Below are 13,218 nucleotides of genomic sequence, written 5' to 3' on the forward strand. Positions count from 1 at the left end.
ATTATTATTAACTGTGTCTGTAGTCTACAACACAACAACATAGGAAATAACAACAATAAACCCGATTTAAACAGACACAAACATAAACTATTTAACTACGTAGCCTACTTACTTGTAGAAGTACAAATGTCCAGGAAATATTCCAAAATCAACAACAACTGCGAGGCTAACATCAAAGACATTTATACCAGATACAAAGGGAAGTGGGAACAGGAAGCACTCGGGGAGTAGTAGAAGAGAACAGAGCATTAACAGCAGGATAACATTGGGTCACTCTGGATTAAACTCATCACTGCATCTGATTGGAAAACATCCAAATGGCAATTGTGATGGTTGCCAACAACCAGAGACAATACATCATGTATTTGTTAGCTGCCCGGAATATACAAGGCAAAGACTCATTCTGAAAACTGCAGTGGAACAACTCAACATCAAGGATGGATTTCAAATCAATATATGTAAAGTAAATCAAGAAATGAAGCAAACAAGCTGATCTTCAAATTCCTCAAAAGCACTAGTTTGAGGATAAGGATTTAATATGAACATTTAATAACTCAACAGTAGGTGGCGATATATGCTCCAAGTGGAAGCGATTCGCCATTAAAGAGAAGAAGAAGAAGAAGAACTGCAGGCTGCACACACGACGCTCCGCTTCCGCAACGTTTTGAAACGCGCCTGGTGTGTTAGGTCGCAGGAGGAGGTCGCAGGAGGAGGTCGCAGCGCGGCGCAGCCGCAACGTAACGCGGCGCAGACGCTCCTGGTGTGTTTAGGGGGTTAGATCACCGGACAACAGAGTTGGTCGCCGTGTGCACAGACAGGGTTAAGTTCGGTATGAACAACAGAATTGTGCCAAAACTGCGCCAACTGGCTGCAGTGGGAGACTCCCTGTGCACATTCTGTGCCCCGCGCGCACACACTGCGAACTGCGCAAAATCAGCTGATCACAACGTTCACGCTCTGTGGTCAAGCTGCTGCAGTTTTATTTACACCAAAGTGGAGTAAAACACACAGTTACAAACTTACTCAGGGTGTTATGGAAGAGTTTGAAATCAGACAGAGGTGGAAGCAGTGGCGGAGCCAGGACATTTTCAGTGGGGTGGCCAGGATGGAACCAGTGATCATTTTGGGGTGGCATTGAAATCACTATTATATGAACATAAAAATACATCTCACTAGAAAATAAGGGGTTATTTAAGGCACCTACAACACACCTCTACATTATTTGGGATTACGTGGTGGAATAGATCAAATAATATTCAGTATATCTAACTATTTTTTTCGTATTCCCGCAGGCAAAGTATCAACGAAGCTTACATTATACAAATGTAATGCAATATACAGACTGTTTAGCTTATGGTGATCAGCAGCACTAAGAGCTCATTCTCTCAGTGTATCATCAGGAATACAGAGACACACACATTTAAACAAGAGTTTTTAAATTAAATGATAGGTTAAGAATAAACATCTTAAAGTAAATAACAATAAGCAATAGCCCTTAACCCTGTAAGACCCCCGGTTGTAATTTTACAACATTACTTGAAGCTATCCTAAAAAAGTCAGTAAATGTTTTGTTTTTTTAAAAAGACTACATTTACACAGTCAAAAGGTCCATTTGTTCAGCCTCACAATGCTATTGGGTAGTAAATGTGTTATAGGTCCTGCCCTCTGGCCATACACGCCAGGGATTTTGGGCCCCATGGAAAGATATCACATTGGGCCCCACCACCAGGCCCAGGCCACGCCAACCAAGCACACATGCTGTAACCACACCTCCAGAACCCAACCCACTCATTTATGCTTTAAATAACTCTACCTGTACAGGCTTGCATCTTGTAGTCCAATACTAACTGCACAATATTTACTGACACTGAGCTGTGAAAATATAACACTTATGGGGGGACAGGGCTGCTAAGTCTAGAGATGGATCTGTTGGTCCTGGCACCAGGGGGAGGGACAACTGATTTAGTATGAATAGCTGCTAAAAATGTACCTGCATTTACTAAATGTCAGCTAAAAGAGGAGTGAAATTAAAAACCTGTATAGATATTAACAGTACTTAATGTCAGCTTAGTAAAAAAAAACATACAAATTATTATTTACAATGGACTACGCGTAGCTAACAGACACATTTCCACCACTCATAGACCACACCCACCTTTTCTTTGAAAAGCTGGGTGACATACTGTCGCCCTTTAGTCCCTCTCTCTTGTCTTTCTCTCCTTTCTTTTCTCTTTTGAAAGCCTGACTTTGTGAGTCGTTGAGACATTGTGTCGTATTGTCATACTGATATTCTGTACAAACTGTGAAGTCCACTGAGACAAATGTAACATTTGTGACATTGGGCTATAAATAAACATTGATTGATTGATTCACACGTAAGTACTAGCATCCCTGCTCCTAACATGCTCTCACTCTCTGCTAGAAAGTGCTGGTGGTGCTGCACAGCGTTTGGAGGCAGGACCAAACCATTACATGTAAATAGAGGGGGGTGTTCAGAGGCTTTGGATAATTAACTTTTGGAAGAAAATAAGTTAAATGAATTGTAAGTTTAGTGAGTACATTATCAACATAACGTCCTATTAATGTTAATTCTTGATGAATGATGAAAGGTTACTTAACATTTTTTTTCTTAATGTTCTAAATTGGGCCCCCGTGGTGAGGGTGTTTGGGGTGGCCAGGATTCAGCTGGGGGGGGCCGTGGCCACTCCCAGCCACCCCCCAGCTCTGTCACTGGGTGGAAGAAGTACTCAGATATTGTACTTGAGTAAAAGTACCAGAGTGTTACTCTGTTACAGTAAAAGTCCTGCCTTCAAAATGTTACTCAAGTAAAAGTAGAAAAGTATTATCATCAAAATATAGTGAAAGTACCAGTGTGTGTTGTACAGTGTGTAGGTGTGTGTGGTACAGTGTGTGCGTAGATGCAGCGGACAGACAGGTCTCAGTTGGTGTGGTGTCCTCTGCTTACTTTCAATACTTGTAAATAAAACTTTTGGCAGAGAGAGTAAAACTTGATTTTAAATAATGTCATATTGTTTTGTGAGTAAACATGAAATAAAAATATATTTACTAGATATAACAACAACATGCTTAACTAGGTTGACAGAAAACTGCTGTTAACCAGTTTCAGCAGCTACTGTCCTATCTGTGTTCTAAAGAGAACATACGTTGCATTTACAATTCATATTAAGGAAGTTCACAATTGATACCATTAAAGACCGTTTTGGATTAATATGGCGTGTCTGTCAAACACTAGTGCTCAGATGGAATAAAGTGTTGAGATGTTCTCGAGAGTGGGAGTTTTCACAACGTTTGTATTGAGACAATTAACTGATAAGGACAGAAAACTGTTCCGTGATGATTTCTTTAGGTTTGAGCTTTAGTAATGGAGATTACATTCTGTGAGGAAACCTTTCCACCAATAATAAGTGTTCAAATATATATATTCATTAACTGTGATCAGATTACTTGTTTTTCAATTCTAGCGCTAAATACAGTTAGTTTTGTATTTTGTTACAGATCTAACCTGCTTGTAACACAACTTAGATAAAACAATTTCAAAAAGAATAGAATAAGCAAGTGGTTAAGGGGGTTTCCTGTTTGGCTCATTTGGTTTAGAACTGAAGTAAAGGAAGAATAGTGTTTTATGAGAACTGTCATTCCTCATGGTTTCTAAAGATAAATCAATCAGTTGTATGGACTTTGATGTAGAGATAGGATCATGGTGGAGAAGGAAGACCTTTTTTGGTTTCAAATTAAAGAAGATTTTAAAGATGAAGTTTATTTTTTCTGACTAGAATTTTAGAAGCAGGACTTCAACTAGACAAAAGAGATTTTACAATGTGGTTTTACTACTTTTAATGGAGTAAAGAATCTGGGTAGACTACTGCCATTGATTTGTTTTAACATTCACATGTTTCAGCATTCCTGACCATATAGACACTCAGCCGTTTTATTTTGTAACCCTTTGGGGGAGAGATTTAAATTGAGTTTATCTCCAGTTGCTGATTTATTGTGATTACAGCGGCACTGGAAAGTTGTGCGCCACCTTTGGGTTGTACTCTGAATCAGTGTGTTGGTGAAGAGTTGCTCACTACAGAAACAGAAGAACTGTGCAAAGAACGCATCTCTGAGGAGGGTTTGACATTTTGCGTGTACCTCGTTGCCGGGGCGACAGTGGTGTGAAGAGGAACAGCAGTTTTTGGGGATTCCTGCTGTGCAGAGGACAACGTGAGTCTGCTGATTGTAGCACATTGATCCAGAGGTGCCTTCCCCCTCAGGACATCCCAGTGCAAAACAAGAGTTTCATTGATCCTATTGACTACAGCTGCAAAGGACAACGCATCACTGACTGTTCACATTATGACAAGATCTTGAGACAGGCTGGTCTCAGACGGTTCAGACTCTGAAGAAATTATGCGATGATTTGACAGCATAACTGTGCAAGAGTTTTCCAGAGGGTGGTGTAGAACAATAGGGTTAGTGTTTGAGAAGGGAGGCTGATTGTTTAAATGATGGTCTGGAATGCTGAAAAGATTAAAGTTTAATATTCTTGGTTAGCAAACAAGACATCTGATTATTATGTCACACATAATAATCTTGTTATAGAAACTAGCTATGGGTAAAACGTGTGGTTGTTATACCATTGTTATCATGAACAAAAGATAAATAAGGAAATAGTATCTGCTTAAAGATGAACGGATTTCATATCCTAGAGGGGATTAGGTATTGTGAATACTCCACAAGGTATCTGCTAATGTATTGTAAAGAACTTGAATTGACTTGATAAATAAGTGAAGATAAGAAGATGTATTAACCATAAATTAATCAATTGGTAAATTAAAAATAGCGGTAAAGAGGAAAACTATTAAAGTGAAGTGAAAAATCATTCTAAAACACACTGATAGAAAAAGGGGGGGGCATGATGGAAGTATGCACTAGACTTTAAGTAGTGAGTGTTTTGGAGTTAGGAGTACAGAGTAGAACCATATTCTTCAATCTTTTCATCATGTTTACAAATTATTCTTTTAGAGTTTTTATTCAAGTGTGAATCTGGTAGTGTTTTAATTTGTTACAGTATTGATCAGTTCAAAGGGAGAGTTTTAGTAACAGCTCTATAAGATCAGACAAATATTTCTTTATATAGGTCATGTTGAAGGGAAAGCTAGTTCTAAACTAAATATAGTATTTCAATTTGAGGTACTGGTTTCACCATTGTGGCATAGTTATTACCATAGGAGGGCTTTCGGATGGACATACGAAAGGACTTCTGTTTTTAAATCCTTGATAAAGTAGGGAGTAATTGTTGCATGTTCGGACACCCAGGGTTCCACGCACTGTTAAAGAGGGTAACATTGTTCTTTAAGTGCACCAGAATTGAAGATAAATTAATATAATGAGTTATGAAATACATAGCAGAGCTTTACAGATCCTGATAATGTTTTGACTCAAGATAATAATTATATGCATAAGTTTCTGAAATAGATCTATTAGACATTTTAATTTAGATTAGGTGTAAATGAATTGCAGTAGTAGTAGTAGTACTCTAAGGAAGTGACATTTTTTTGGAGATATCTTGAACATTATAGTTTTAATTGTGAATTAATAAATGATGGCGCTCCATATATACAGATTTGTATAGACGGAGGATGCAGGCCTGTGCTGGAACATCTCTGCAGAGCACGACACATGGCCAAAAAGACTGAGACCAACTGACCTTTGACCCTGACCGACAGGGTAACTTGGGAAGGCACTGTCAATGACTGACTCTGAGGTGAACCTGACCAAACTTGACTTTACAACCTGACAGTGTGAGTGAGTGTATGTCTGCATCTGATCAGTGCAACTGCATGATTTAAAACAATGACTAATCAAGCATGTTTTTGGACTAACACATTATTTCTGGGACTCTATGTGGAATGAGAGGTTTCCTAACATTTCACAAAAGGGGAAACCGCACATGTGACCCGTTTCTAATCTGCTTGATATTTCACTCCCACAGGAGGTGGCGGTTTGCAGAATGTGAAACTCAAACTAAAACATGAAGATTCTGTTTCTTTTGGGACTGAAAGATGGAGAGAAACACTTCATTACACTGAAGTGTTTACTGTGGAAATGATGGATGTACATTTGGGAAAAATGTTTGGTATTGTCTTATAATCCATTATGACCTGAAGGTTTTCTTCCCATACAGGATTTTGTTTACACATGAGTTAATGTGTAAAAAAGGGGGAGTGTAAACTTCACAATGTACATTTTTCATTTAGGGACTGAAAGGAACCTGCTGCCCCAACTCGATTGTTCAATCTGACCATTGATTGACAGTTTTAGAATTGACCTGCTCCATATCTGGGGATAAGATGCTGTTTGATGAATGTTGACATGTCTCTAATATTGATTGAGTTATAGCAGGTAACACAGATAAAGAATCAGTGGCCAAGGGGCTACCAGAGAGATGTAAGTCCAGAATGGAATACTGAAGAAGCTGACCTGTGAGTAATGTTTCAACTAATGTTTCAACAGGTATTAAAGTAACTGAGGTTTGAAATGTAGAAAGAACATATTTACAGTTAAAGCTAAAACATAGTAATGTAATGAGACACAACATCATGTAACTAGCCTGGTAAAGAAGTAAAAGCCATAGACTTTATTGTTTAGGTCATTATGGGGATATACATTTCATCTACATTTATAATAGAAAGACATTTGATGACAGTTTGTTGGAATTCTGTATTCATTTTTTCAGCAGGATAATATCTAAGCACTGACGGGTAGAAGCAGTATCACCAGGAAGCCATTCACTTTGTTAGTGATTTTGGTTGTTTTTGAATCCATAACATTAGTGTGTTTCTTTACTAGAAACATTAGCAGTTCAAATCATATTTAGATTTTTAATGGGATCTCAAGGATTTCATTTAAAAATAAACACAGATGCTTGTCAGAAATTCAGAGCTATTGAAATATGTTATTTAGTTTACCTAAAGATGTTGGGGTTCTTATTTAGTTGGCACAGTCCAAGTATTAAGATTCTGAAGCTGCACAATTAATTTAGAAAACCTGTTCACAGACGTCTGTTGTTTTAAGACACCCCACCAACAGGCTCCAAGTGGCCACGCAGTGGTGGGTCAAACAGCCGAGGGCCCCAGAGCCCGGAGCGTAGGCTTGAGGGATTTGTATCAGATTTCTCCACACAGGTTGTTGACGCCAAAAAGGGGACCCGAGACGCAGGAGGCTGAAGGTCATCAGGACAAAGTGGATCAACCCCAGGCTCTCCGGCCCCGACCGAGTGACCCAGCGGATCTCTCAGGCCGTCCGCATAGGAGGAAAGGGGGACAGCTCGTACCACGGGAGCCAGTGTGCGGCGGGGAAACCACCTGCTAGGACCAGGGGACGACATCAAGACGGATCTGGGTCTCGTCATGGAGGTCGACACGGATGCTGTCATCAGCGGACTGGAGGAGAAGGACCTCGAGGACATCCATGCAGCAGACGACTTGGAAGCGGCTGGCAGTGGGCTGGGGGACTTGTCGAGGCAGCAGAGGAGTCTACTTCTCTCTGATCAGTTCCACCCGTGAAGGGATAGCCGCATATCCCCCTCCCTATCAGCTGTCGTTGTGGGCTATTCCTTCGGGGGGGGGGGGGGGGGGGGGCTGATGATTCACCACCAGGAGACTGCTTCTTAGCACTCAGCTGCCCCCTCATGGTTCCTTCACTGCCATGGGAAGTGATGTTCTGTTCCTTCACGATTTCAAGTACTTTGGATCTCAGTTTCTGATGGATTTATACGATATTGGGAGACAGACACAGTAGATATGTTTCAAGTGCCTTGTGTAAGTTGCACTCTTTTAAAAGAGTGCAAAAGGGGGATTGCAGCATCTGATATTTAAGAAGTGTATTACATTTGAAATGGCAGAAAGTCTTGTTGCAATTTCCAGATATTAAAAGAGGTCCCTTGAGTTTCTCTGGTAATTATCAATAGTAGCAGTTAAGTGAATACTGTTCAAACAATACTTGTGTTTGTGTTTTATATTGATTTCTCTGTTTTATCCTTTCAGAAAGGTGAGGACTAAAATGGCTCTAAACAAGGGCTGTTTAGAGTAAACAGGGTTTTATTGCCCTGTGGGGGAGGTGTAGGCATGCATGAGCTAGGTGGGGGAAGAGTATATTCTGCTTAAGATCGCTAGCATGACATGTTTCAGGGAAGTCTACATATCTTGAATAGTATATGTGTGGGTTTAATTACTTTGTATTCTGTGTAACCAGAAGTTGGAGATATGAGAGATGAAATATTTGTGTTATCTTAAATATCCTTTAAGACACATCTGAGGTCTCTGGAATGTGGGGGGGGGGGGGGGGGGTGTGTGGAGGCTGAGTAAACTCCACCCCTTCCTGTTTCTGTTGGTATGAAAGCCTATTCAGCTTTTTGTTCTGCCTCTCTCTTCTCGCGCCGCCCGGACCGGAAGGTCGTGGCAGCCCGTGAACAAGGGCCAGGAGTAGGCATACTCCTGACATTACGCATATGATATGATATGGCTTTGTATGGTAATGTATTGATTGTATTGCATTGTTATATTACCATTAAAATAGATTATTGTTTTAACGGATACTTGTATGTTCTGGATTCCTTCCTGTATGATAACCAGCTTGTTAGGGACGCGCGGAGATTTGGAAAGCGGACCAGTTGTCCCTCAAAATCTCTATCAAATGGTGACCCGACGTGCCTGGTAAACAAAGCTGTGGAAGAATCTGGACGACCGGAATGGGTCGGGAACAAACGCTTTTTAACATCTCAGACAATCAGCAGGGCCCTGCAACTACAAATAAGGTATCGATGCTAAAAATGTAGGATTGTCTGTAGGCATTTCACAGTGTTTTTAAAGTTTTAAATGGAATATACAATGCATATTTTACTATGTTAGGAAAGTTATATACAACACGTGAACGTTGATCGCAAGGTAGACAGAAAGTCCTGCGTAACGTAAATAGAGCAGTTTGGCGTGGACCTCAGGTATACTTATTCCTGAGTGGCGTGGAAACGGTGCAGTTTGTGGGTTGCGAGGTTATATTCCTGCACGACAAAACCTGGAAACTCGATATTTTAGATCGGGTCGCCGTTTAAAACTGGGGTTAAATAACAGACCAAGGCTGAAAGCTAAAATCCTAAAAGTCTGTTATATGTTGAATCAGGGAAAGAGAACGACGGGACCGGCTCTCGTTTCCCTTTGTCTGTAAACTTAATTTGAAAAGCTAACGTGTGATAAAGGGCTCGCTAAGACCTGGGTTTATGCCCCATGGAATGGTCACATTCTTTATGGGTGTCGAAGCGAGGTCTTGTTTGTCTGTTGAAATAAACATCACATTATCAAGCTGGACAAACTGTACGGGGAATAAATCTGTGTGATTTTTACCTAAAATACCTGTGTGAGTGATTGTCTGTGGAACTCAGACAATGCACTCAGAAGAGTGAAGCTCATTTGTGCTCTGCTGCTGCAATCAAGTGGCTGACAGGGGGTTACACACCCTGGAAAATGTTTACAAGGGAAGCACGTTAATAGTAACAACGACAATAGCCCAGTATATTAATACAAGTGAACACATATTAATTGTATGTTCTGGATTCCTTCCTGTATGATAACCAGCTTGTTAGGGACGCGCGGAGATTTGGAAAGCGGACCAGTTGTCCCTCAAAATCTCTATCAATGTCTGCCAATAAACACCCCTTTCTTCCTCACAGTGGTCCTTTGAGTAAAGGATCTTTTTACTTATAGAACACACTTGGTTCTGGTTTTAGCTATTGAAAGAACTATATACAGGAAAATATTCATGTTAGATCAGTAATGTATAGTGTGATGTAGTGTGGTACACTAATGTAGTGCATATCAGTCCATGTAAAAATAAAAATAAAAATAATCTCCCTTCTCCCTAATGGTTGCAGCCACCTCGCAGTCTCTGCAGATACGTTGTATAAGGATATCCTCCTCTGCAAAAACTACGAAATCGCACCACTCCATCCCTGTGAGTAGGAGCTGGCCTTGCACCTGCCAATAGTAGCTATGAGACTGCTTCAGTTTTAATGTGCCACTTTGCATTTTTAAGTAGCTACAGTCCACATAACTTTTCACATTTGGTCATTTTATTTCTACAAGTCCAAAAGGTGGGCTCTCAGTTGGGTCAAACACCAGACCGTCAGGAGATGACCCTAACCAGGGGGCATCTGGGTGAATGACAAACCCACACGGCCAGTCGTTGGTGTTTTTAATCCGGCAGTATTCCTGGATGGCAACCGGTTCCAGTGCCAGTCCCCTCTTCATTGACGCCGTTTGCGCTACTCCCTCCTGAATCCGTTGTGCCTAGTTTTCAGCCGAACTCTGACCTCGAACATGGCATACTTCCCTGAAACGGGAAGAAGTTACTCTTGGCCTCCTAACACGGTACCATTCCACACTGTCGCTCTGCTCCCTTGTGGCCACCTCGATTTTCCTTGCCATGAGCAATGTTGTCGCAAGTGACAGTAGATGGAGGTGCTGTTGGTGACTGCCCACAAACTCACAGGTGGTAGGCTCCAGCCTATAGCCATCCACAGGTAGAGGTGGTGGTGGAGGGGCATCTGGGTGATGCGCTATAACCCGGCTAAGAGGTAGTGGGTGCTGGTATGAGATAGGGCTGCCTTCCTGAACTTTTCCAAAGGTGGAGTTAACCAGTGGCACGTCCACACTTATAGCCATGGTGGTGATCAGTGGTGCGATGTCTGCTGAGAAGTCCTTGTATGCCTCGCTGACTTTGAGGACATCTGGGTCTGGCAGCTCCCCCCGCACGGCCTTGTAACGTGTACTCCTTTGAACATGTTTATATGATAATTAGGACTTTAAGAACAATGTTACACTCAGACAACAATCACAAAGTTGTAGCAGGCGACATACAATTACTTAGGACAATATATATTACCTTACACCGTCAGCAACTGTAAACTGCTTTGGCTTAGTGGAAGTGGACACCATGTCACTCACTCTGCCTGGTTTCACACCCTGTTAATTACACAAAATAATTGTCAAATTAATTGAAATGGTTTTTCCGAAATAAAGTCCCATGGGTCGGAAGTAGATGGGCGGGACTTCGCCTCTCTATCCATCCATGAGCAGAGCCGACAGGAAGACTCGAGCACACAGCTCGTGCTTCATTATAAAAAGAACACCATGCTGATGATGGCACATAACAGCTGGCGGCCGCAGATTACTCCGGGTCCCAGACCCCCCCATAACCCAAACAATATTTTTTATTGCAGATCGACATGAATCACACAAACGACCTATTTTGGATTCAAAACGGCGAATTTTGCCGAAAGGTGACAAGTTTGCATCCCCGAATACTAACAAAGGACTGGCTTATCTAAAGCCAGTTGAGTAGCACTTTAAATGTTGTGGCTCTAAGAAACCTGATGTACTTATATGATTCTTTTTTCTTCTAGTTTGTATCTTCCTGGTCGAATGCACTCTATGTAAGTCGCTTTGGATAAAAGCGTCAGCTAAATGCAATGTAATAAAGAAACTACTATATATCCATCATGTCTTGGCAGTCTTATTTGTTTCAGTAAGAGTGTGGATGGTTTCGGCAGTCAATATTAGGAAAGAGATGGAAAATAAAAGTGTACTGAGTTAATAAGCTGGGCTTGATTGAGGCAAATCTAAGGTTCGGGTTCAGGTTATTTTTTGTACCCTAACGTAGATTTGTTTAGAGTTAAAAGACGGTAGCAGTTTTGAAACACATTTTTAAATCTACACAAAAAGAATCTTCCAAAAAGTAACCCATGCTCAATCACATTGAACAAACATTCGGACAATCATGAACAATAACATCTAAGGCATCAAAACAAGCTTACCGTTAAATTTTTAGTTGACAATTTGTCAGGTTTTTGAAGTTCCAGACTTTGACTTGTGCTTTGTTCACGTTCGTGTAGCTGTGGGTTATCTGTGATCGCACCTGAGACCGACGGGGAGCAGTTCTCCTCCTGTCCAGGCTCGAGAGCGCCTGATGAGTCCGGTCTGAACTCAATCACCATCATGTGGAATGAATCAGTGATACAGGGCATGCTTACGTCTTCTTCTTCTGTTTCATTCTTTACACAATCTGTGCTTATACAGTTATCCACTTCCCCCAGTCCTTCTTGTTGTTCCGATACCTGACTTATGTCATATTCAATTGGCTCTTCTTTAGGTTTTTTGGGCAACGGTTCTAGTATTTCCTGTTCCAGCCTGGATCTCAGCTCACAGGGCTGCTCTCTGCCCTGTGAGGCTCCAGAGTATTGGCCAACATCTATTGTGGGGGGAAAGGGAAAACAAAATATTTAATACTAATACATATTTTGCTTCAATTTGAGTATAAAACCTATATAGCCACAGTTCCCGCCTCCGGAAGCAGTCTTTATTTTTACACACCGGAAAAGTTACAAGACTGATGAAAAATGTAGACCAATAGTGGCGAAGTCCCGCCCTTCTACTTCCGACCCATGGGACCTTATTTCAGAAAAAGTATGCATTGAAGTCAATGGAGAGAGAAAGATTATCTCTTGATCCCGTTTGAATTGTGCCATGAATTACACACATGATGTTTGTCAATCTTAAAAAACATTTCCATGTAAAAAAAAGTCACAGTTTATCGTAAAACAGTTGAAATATAAGACTATGAAAAATACGCAATTAGAAAGACTACAAATCCCAGAGTCCCGGTCCCGCATGCTGGCTCTCATGGAACCGGCTAACTGTGAGCTGTGCACAGCTCTCAACGTGCCCAGACTTGGAGTGATTTTCACCTCTTTTAATACTTTCCGTCTCGTTCTGAGAGAAAGAAGTGAAATGTTCCAACGTGACGGCCGTCTTGGTGTGTGGAGCGAGACGAGAGATGTAGGTCATTGAGCGGTTTAAGTGTTACTTCACAGTTTAAGTTTTTTGACTTTCAAAATTATCTTTTAAATTGACAAACATCGTATGTGTAATTCGTGGCACAATTCAAACGGGATCGAAAGATAATCTTTCTCTCTCTCTCTCCATTGACTTCAATACATAATTTTTCCGAAATAAGGTCCCATGGAGCTCCGCCGGAAGGGGAGGGGCTTCGCCTCTCTATTGGCTATAATCTCTATTCTTTGTCTAATCATGATCAGACGTTTACTACACCCAGGTTTGGATATTCCCTTGAGAGGATTTTGCTGTTTTTGTGACGTTTTGG

This window comes from Pseudochaenichthys georgianus, chromosome 14 (assembly GCF_902827115.2).
Source record: "Pseudochaenichthys georgianus chromosome 14, fPseGeo1.2, whole genome shotgun sequence".
Lineage (NCBI taxonomy): Eukaryota > Metazoa > Chordata > Actinopteri > Perciformes > Channichthyidae > Pseudochaenichthys > Pseudochaenichthys georgianus.